Source organism: Durio zibethinus, chromosome 19, assembly GCF_047325235.1.
Source record: "Durio zibethinus cultivar Kanyao isolate XHJ-2024 chromosome 19, ASM4732523v1, whole genome shotgun sequence".
Taxonomy (NCBI): Eukaryota; Viridiplantae; Streptophyta; class Magnoliopsida; order Malvales; family Malvaceae; genus Durio; species Durio zibethinus.
This window is the reverse complement of record NC_143180.1, coordinates 1510604-1519633: the sequence shown is the minus strand read 5'-3', so window position 1 is coordinate 1519633 and position 9030 is coordinate 1510604. Positions and strand designations below refer to the sequence as shown.

General features: G+C 32.4%; 1 long non-coding RNA gene across 1 annotated transcript; it reads right to left on the bottom strand.

The window, feature by feature from the left end:
* Positions 1 to 610: 610 nt before the first annotated feature.
* Positions 611 to 3396, bottom strand: LOC149513290 (uncharacterized). Its single transcript, XR_016330250.1, has 2 exons — positions 1643 to 3396; positions 611 to 1519 (listed from the first exon to the last, which is right to left on the bottom strand). It is a non-coding gene; the product is annotated as an uncharacterized LOC149513290 (long non-coding RNA).
* Between the last annotated feature and the right edge of the window lie 5634 nt (positions 3397 to 9030).

Here is a 9030-nt window from a genome sequence, read left to right as displayed (position 1 = left end):
TTATTTAAAAATTTTTCAATAATTATGAAAAAAACTTCAGATTATTTTGAGTTTTACTTCAAGATAATATGACCTTATTGCATCTTGATATTGAAACGTGACAGATAGCTTAATAATAAATCACTGATAATATAATAGTAAATCAATCATAACTTAATTGTTAATCATTGATAGATTTTGTTATACTAAAAATTGTTAAAAATTGAATCATGATTACTAGTAAAAACAAAGTCAAAAATTTCATTTTGAGAGATTAGAATAAACCTATCATAAACTTATTCAATAAAAATTTTAGTGAAAAAAATCTAAATTTGAATAAAACAATAATTTTATTATATAAAAAAAATTATCTTATACTAAAAATGAGTCTATGCTTTGTTATAAGGATTCATTATTAAATATATAATACATAAATTTATCAATAATTATTCAAAGTATAATATAAGTTATTAGAAGATTAATTAATAAAATTATATTAAACGATTATTAAAATTATACCGAAAGTTATAAAAAATTTATAAAAAATTATCAAATTTTATTTATATTATATCAAAATCAAAATAAAATTATTAATATTTATTATTAAAATATAAAAAATTATTTATTAAAATAAATTTTTAAAAATAAAAATTATCTGTGTTATCTATTGCAATAAACTAATGTATATATATATATATATATATATATTATATTTCTATGTGATATTATATCCTTCGTGTTTGCCAATTGATTGAGTTTTTCTGACTTGGAAAGTCATCTGGTCAGGATTAGCATAGGATGTGCTCGTGCTGAGTTCAAACCTCAGAGTTTTCCTGGTGAGACAGAAGACAAAAATGGTTAGAAGCCAAAATAAAAAGCATTCTCTGTGCTTACATTCTGACTGTAAGTCAAAATAGACGAGATCAAGAGTAATAATAAAAAAAATAAAGATAAAATTAAATTTGTTTCAATATTTACTTGAACTTTCATATTTATAAATATGTGATGAGATATAATTAAAAGATAATAAAAATAATATCAAGTTAATGAAACATTAAATATGTGAAATGTCAAATCAACACAAATATTAAAATTATTTTTGATTATTTGTTGAAAACTTTTAATAAAAAAAAACCATTATAAAAATTCAATTTTATTTGAATTAATTTAAATTTGTTCAAATTTTTTAAGTTTAATTTGCATGTTTTTATTTAAGCAAATTTAAGCATTAAATTAGATCAAATTTGTTCGAACAATTAGTTATTTCTAATTTTATTGATATTCTTAAAATTAATCAAATTAATTAAAAAATTACAAATAAATATACAAATAAATAAATAGATATTATTATTATTATTATTATTATTATTATTATTAAGCAAAAAAAGAGAGGAAGCAAATAAAAAAAAAGAAGGAAACTAAAATAAAAGGAAGTGGCCGACAGCCACTACAAATTCTGTCTGGCCCTTGCGCACCAGAGGTACCTAGAACCATCAATACCTTGCTCCACTACCCTGTATTGCCCTGCCAAACCATGACCCTGCAAAAATAGCTCAAAGATGAGAACAAAATTTACTTCAATAAAGCTTAGCACCTTCAGGCCCCGAGGGGGGGACCTTCATTAAAAATACCCGGTCACAGCATCCACAATAGCCTATATTACCTTACCAACCCCATTTCCAGAAGGTCGAGTACCATTTTCCACCCCCAGCTCCATATCCCTAGAACCCAGAACCCACACAAGGTTTTTAGACCTTTCCTTGGACAAAGCTATGACCTTTCAACCATCTCCAACAACCCAGCAAGCACCACTATAGAACCCAAATTCTCGCTCCATATCCAGTCTTCAAGCACCCACATCATCCCTGTTTTCAAACATCGAGCACCATTCCTCACCAACCTAGCCCCGTGTTGGCCTCGACCTACGCACGTTGGCCTCGACCTACGCACGCACCAACCCAGCTCATCCCTTCCTCACCAAAACCAACCCCAATCCGCTCCAACACCATAGACCTGAAGCTTTCATTGCCAACCCCTGACCAACCCAACACCAAAAGCACCTCCATTCCTAAAACCCAGCCTTCATCATCTCAGCCTCTGCACTCCTTACCCGCACCCTTGCACGCAACTTCATGCCACCAATTCCCTTTCACCAAGCCCCTCACCAAACCATCCCAATCGCAGTATCCCCTTTCACTAAGCATCCATCTCTAGGAAAAACGTTCCCAAACCACTCCGTAGCACCTAAGCACCTTCTTCAGCACCACACCTTTTGCACACCCCAGCATCGTACATTCCCAGGGTACAACCCACACCCAAACAGCACCAACTGCAAGTACCCAGTTCCGCTCTCACCGGCCTATGTCTCCATTGCCAAAGGCTTGTAACTGTCGCCCCAAATTCCATGGACTAAGCACCATAACAACCCTAAGTCTTCCAGTCACCAGAACAGCCAAACCAAGCCTCGTCCTCAGCCGCACCCAGAACAGACCCTCTATCCCGGCATGCGTTTGACACCCTCACCAGTCGATCCCCAATACCAGAAGCTAACATCAACCAAAATACCCAGAACTCATCTTTGTCCCCCATAAGAACCTTAAGCCGCACCACAAACCACCCTGAAAAATACCCCTTCAAACCTAGAAAATACCTGAAAAAAACCACCAGAAAAACCAAAAAAAAAAACCCAAAACTCTAAAAAAATAAAAAATAAAACACAGTCCTCCACAAGGGAAGAACCTAGCAACGCCAAGTAGTCCTGTAAAAAATACAAATAAAAAAAAAGTCAGTTTCGACAGGAAAAAAATTTTTTTCAAACAAAAAAATAAAAAAAGAAAGGTGACAAAGGCAGCGTGAGTGGTGGTGGCATCCCTCGGGTAATTGGCGACGGTGGAAAGGGAGAGGAAGGAGAGGAGAACAATATACAAAAAAATCAGAAAGATCAAACTTTAGACAGAGGCTAAACAGGGTTCAACATTTTAGCTTTTTGGCTCAGGTCTGGGGTTTTTGAGGCTGTTTTGTGGAAAATTAAGCTCGGATTTGTAACAGGGACATTAAGGAGAGGCTATGATCGAAATTTGAGAGCCAAAAGACCACCGGTTGGAGGCGGCGCTAGCGACAGAGCAGCGGCAATCGCGACGGGGCTTCACTGGAAACAGGGGTTGGAAGAACCTCTGGTTTTTTAAAAGAACAGGGTTTTTTTTTTTTTGGTTAAAAATGGGTTTGAAATGAGATAAAAAAAAAAGCTTAGCTTTTGTAGCTAAAAAAAAAAAAAAGTAAGGGAGGATCGGGTCAGCTTGACTCGGACCCGTGACCCGGATAGTGATCCAAACTGACCCAGACTCTAACCCGCTCACCTAACCCAGCCCACCTAGTCCAATCCAAACCTAATGAGATATTTATCAAATTGGGCTTTTTTTTGTAGATCATATTGGATTGAAGTTTAATTTAAGTAAATTCAATTCACTCATTAGTTATTTATTCATTTTTCAACTCACTCATTAGTTATTTATTCATTTTTGCATGCATTTTTAAAAATAAAATTAAGAAATGAAAATTTTTAATGATGGGACTCTAGAAAGTTTGAGTAGTGATTCTCGAAAATTTTTTTGGTGAGAAAAATCTTTTATAAATTGCTAAAATATTGAAATATTTAAAATTTTCTTTTTAATACAAAAATTTTTTAGTTTTTAATTATTTTCTTTGAACAGATTTTTTTAATAAGAATTTATTTTTAGGAAATAAATATATTTGTATATAAATATATTATTACATGACTTTTAATAATTAAAAAAAAACAAACGAAAATTCTTTGAGGATGAGTTCCTAAAGAAATATGAGTAATGATTATTTAAGATTCTTTAGGTAAAAAAATCTATCTAAAATGCCATAAATATATTGAAGCATTTAGATTAATTTTTGATAAAGAATTTTCATTTTTTTATAAATAGTATAGAAATAAGGTTTTAAAAAATACTATTTGTTTTTAAAATTATAGGTTCGTGTTTTATGAAAATAAATATAAACCACCGAGGATATGATTTTTTAGAATTTTGAGTAACGATTTTTAAAAATTCCTTATGTGAGATGATTCTTTTTAATATTTTTGAAGTATTAAAATATTTTTAGGAATTTCTCAATAAAAGATTCTTATTTACTTTTCAAATTTACTAAAAAATAAAAATATGTCTGTAAAGAAAATTAAGAAAATTAATCTTTAAATACCAAAAGTAAGACCATATTAGTCAATATTAAAAGATAACATAAAATTAATTGGTACCGTTTTAAACAAGCATTGTGGGAGTGTTAATTATTCTCCATACGTAATTAACTCTTAAACCCAAACTGTTTTTCTTAGACCCAAAAATTATCTTTTTAATAAATTTTAATTAATTTATTAAAAAGGTAAGTTGTCATAGATGGCCAATCACATTTAGCCAAAAAAGATTAGTAGCAACTCCATCATTTTATTTTCAAATTCGTCTGGTGGTCCCTAAAATCATTATGACAACCACTATACACTTTTGACCATTAAATGCCCCTACCATTCTATCCAACCATCAAATAGTTTGAATATCAGACTACTAGATATATGATCGATGCACCTGGTATAGGCCGGTAAGCAAAAAGGGAATGATGTAAAATTTGATTCTTCGAAGTCGATGTCATAGAAAGGGTTGGTGTTAAAGGACAACTAGCCTTGGGTCGTGTTCCTACCTTATGAGGGTCTAATCTTGTGCATATGTCTTGGGTTGAGTGCATAGCTAGCTTGGAGGTCGTTGATGTGCTAATTGTTTGAGATGATTCAAGATCAATATTAACGTTCATCTGGTTGACATGAGACTTGTGTTTTATTTCAAGAGTTTGGATTTAAGTCTTTACTTTGAACTCTAATGATGAACTGAGCGTTCAATTTATCCTGGGGATATGTCTTATCTGGCCAGTCTAACTTGGGGTTCGTTTGGTTTGACCAGTCTGACGGTATTAAATAAGGAGAGAATAGTTTGAACGAAAAAATTTAAAGAAAGAAGATGAAAAAATGTCTTTCGATCTTCATTCTAACATGTGATTGAATCTGCACCATTCATCTGATCTATGATGCAACTATATAAAGGGTAGTAGGGGCTTTCATTTTCCATTTTTTATTTTCTTTGCTCTCAGCCTAATCTAAAATTTTCAATCTTAAAGCTTTTTGGGCTTAAAGTTATTTTTTTTTCTTTATTTTTTTTATATGTACTCTTAACTATGCTTCTAGTTTAAATTTTGGGAAGACTGAGAGTTTGAGGGTAGAACCTAGTTGTGGTTAGCTTGGGCAAGATGATGATGACCTGATTCCACCAATCATTAGAGGTCGTGATTGCCAGAAGATGGCCTTTTGGTTCAATTCAATGTCTAAGAAGGGACATCAACAAAATGAGGACAATACTCGAGCAAAAAGAGAACGAATAGTGAGCACAAAAGAGCTATGTGTTCAGATAGATTTTGAAATACAATATCCACTTTTTTTTTTTTATCTCTCAGGTCAATCCATCTTCTACGGCAAAACTTCTTTCATCTTTCTTTGTTCTCTTTTCTGAGGCTTAGTCTTATTAATTTTCTTCTACTTCTACTCTCTCATCAATTGTTACTCTCGTTGTCACTTCTATTCCACCTCAATCAATTCTTGTTGAGATTATTTTTTCGCTTGGAGGGTTTTCACCTCATCCTTCTTACCCCAAAGTTGAGTTACTCTCAGCCATGGTTTCGCCTCAGAATCCTACTCCTACTCAAGAGTTAGAGTCATTTAGTGGTGAAAACTCTGATGATAAGGAAGGTTCCAAGAAGAAACAAGCAAAAAAGAGTACCTTGACTGAAGAAAGTAACAACAATAAAGGGGATACTGTAGGGCAGGATAATTTGATTGAAGTTTCTGTATACATTTCTTATAACCTCAATATGATCTCCAAAAACGTGATGAGGGAACTAAATAGTAAGGCTAATTTTAAAGATTATCTTAATATGTTCAGTTTATCACGTTTGTGCTCTAGGGGTAACTTTTCTTTTTTTTAGAGAAAGGTATAGCATATTAATGGTAAATTTCTCAGATCGAATCACTAATATACTATAGCCACACCGACTATATGTATATTAGGATTAATTTATGGTTGATCTAAAGTTCCCATTTCATTTTTTGTTTGTTTCAATTTTTAATTCTTATTATTTAACTATCATTTAGCTAACTCCCAACACTATATGGTACATAGTAGGTTTTATTATTCTTTGTCAACATCTAAACATTCTTCCCACTCTTCATTTATTTCAAGAATTTTTTCCCTTAAAAAGCATCCTAGTGATAATAAGTGATATTACATAATAGTTCAGCCTAATAAAAATTATTTGACAATTGTCAAAGCTCAATAAAAAATTAAAAGTTGTTCTTTTTTTGCCTTGAAAAATAAAAAAAAAATAAAGGTGCTGAGCCAAAGATCGGGTCTACTGTCGAGGTTGAGGCATGAGAGATAATAAATGGGCTTGAAGTATTTGTGGATGCCTCAATGGCCCTTTTCATCCTGGATCTATTAGATCAGGATAAAATACTAGAGTATACCTATTGGGGGAGCTTGTCATTGGTGCCCATAAGCTAACCTCCCTAGAAGTAATAAATGAGAATAAGTACTGAGGTAGATATAAGGTAACCTTATAGGGTTTTATTTTAACCTAATTTTCATCTAATTTTTAGCTTGATCTTATTAAAAATGTTTGCTAATAAAAACTTTGACTTCACCTTATACTAGCATGCACTTAGGCCCAAAAGGGCCAAAAAATTCGGGGTCCCCTTTTATGAAGGGGACAAAGTCATCAACCCCTCAGTTTAGCACTCTTCAATAATCCGAAAGATGAAGTCTAAAGTTGGCCATAATCTCTTTTCAGTACAAGTACCTCATCTTACTAATAAATAAAAAGTGGTAGTCTCATCTTCTATATTAAAAAATCCCAAAGCCAGAGTGTTATGGCCCAACTTGGAAAAGATCTCTACAAGGTTGGATTTTGTTCAAAATAAAGACCTTACTATGAACCTTGATGTGGTGAAAAGATTTTGCTAGGTTGTGATCATTTTTCTTGCTAAGTACTATCTGACTTTAGCTTAGTTTTTTTATTGTTTTTCCTTTTACTTAAAGTTTGAGTTCATCCCATTTAGTCTAACAAAAGTTTCCACCTCAAACTCTAGACAACATCAACTAGGCCTCCACCATGTCAATGTCGCTATGGCCCACCTCTTCAAGGTTGAAAAGGACGTAGTTGTCTTTACTGAAGAGCATAAAAAAAGCTCGAATGCCCTAGGCAATGTTAGGTCCAATCTCAGTGTATTTCATAAGAAAGAGGCTAAGTAAAAGAAGAAAAATGATAAGCTAACAACAAAGCTAAAGGTTATCTTGGTTAAGAAAGCTTTGATCAAGTCTATAATAAAACAGACTGCGCTCAAGCTTAATGATACTCACGTCGAAATAATGAGGTTGAGGTTTGAGTTAGAGTCAAAAGAGAGATAAAAAAATCTAAAAAAAAAGCTGTTGAGGATTTCAAGGATTCTAACGAATTCCTCTAGCTATAAGTGGAGTTTTCTAAAAAAAGATGCTTGGTGCTTTTCAATTGACCAATAATGGGGTAAATTTTAGACTTTTTGACCTCAACCGCGACCTATCCGATATTGATATCAATAATATCAGATCGAAGCCTTTTTCAAATTAGGCTAAAGAGAGGGGGGAAGAGGAAGAGAAATATGATAATGAAGCAATGGGTCCCAAGCTTAAAACAACTCAAGGGGTCGAACATAATGAGGAAGAGGTTGGAAAGGTTGAAGTTGTTACTACTGCTCCTACTGAATAAGGGTGCCACTACTGTTGAGTCATTGATGCATGATTTTTTTTTTCTTTTTAACTTTTGTAACTTTTGTACAATTTTTTATTTTAGAATTGTTAAATGTACAAGGTCAATTTTTATGGGGACTTCATATAAGGATTTTTTGCTAAAAACTTTGTACTAATCAATGAGAAATGAAATGTAGATTTTGTTCAATTCAAATTTAAGTTCAATTTGCATTATTAATATTTATTTATTTGTAGTCAAATTCAAGCTCTGTTAATCATGATAATATGAACTCTATAGATTTACTTGGTTAATCAAGTTTAAACTTTAAGCCCGATTAAGCGGTTTAAGGATTTACTTAACCGTTTAGCTTAGGAGTACTTCATATTAAATTAACTTGACAATCTATCCAAGTTCTAGGTTGGATCTTGTTAGGTCAATTTGGCAATGAGCTCAATGTAATCATAATTTATTTTATACATTTGAGTACAAATACAAGTGTGAGCTGGGCTTAGTCTGAGCTATTAATAATAAATTTTCAAGTTATTCGTATTCCACATCCTTGGGATGACATTGCCATTCATATTCTATAGTTTGTACGTTGTGTCATGGACAATCTTTTTAACTACATATGGTTATTTCTAAGTTGGAGCTAACTTGCCACCTCAATCATCTACTCTTGAAGCTTTAACTTTTTTGAGTACTAGGTGACCTTTCCCAATATGTTTACATCATACTTTTTTGTTATAATAGTTAGACATTTTTTACTGATAAACTGCTATCTATGTCAGGACTATGTCTATCTAATTTTTGATGAGGTTTAAGTCGATCTTTAGTGCTTCTTTATTTTCTTCTTCTGACTTTAATTTTTTTTTTAAGCTCAAAAGGTCGATCTTAACAAACACCACGATCTCTATTCTAAATGTTAGGTGAAATTGGATTTTACCCATTGGTACTTTGATGGTGGTCCTTAGAGCCCATAACACTCACGGTAGTTCGTTAGCCCACTTTTCCTTATTTGAATCTAGTTTCTTCTTCAAGGCTTCCAATATTGTCTTATTTGTCATTTTGACCTATTCATTGGATTAAAGGTGGACAACCGATGTAAATCTCAAGTCGATGTGAAGGTTTAAGCACCACTCCTTAAACTTTGATTTTTCAAATTATTTGCCATTTTTCATTATTATAGATTAAGGTAAGTTGAATCTA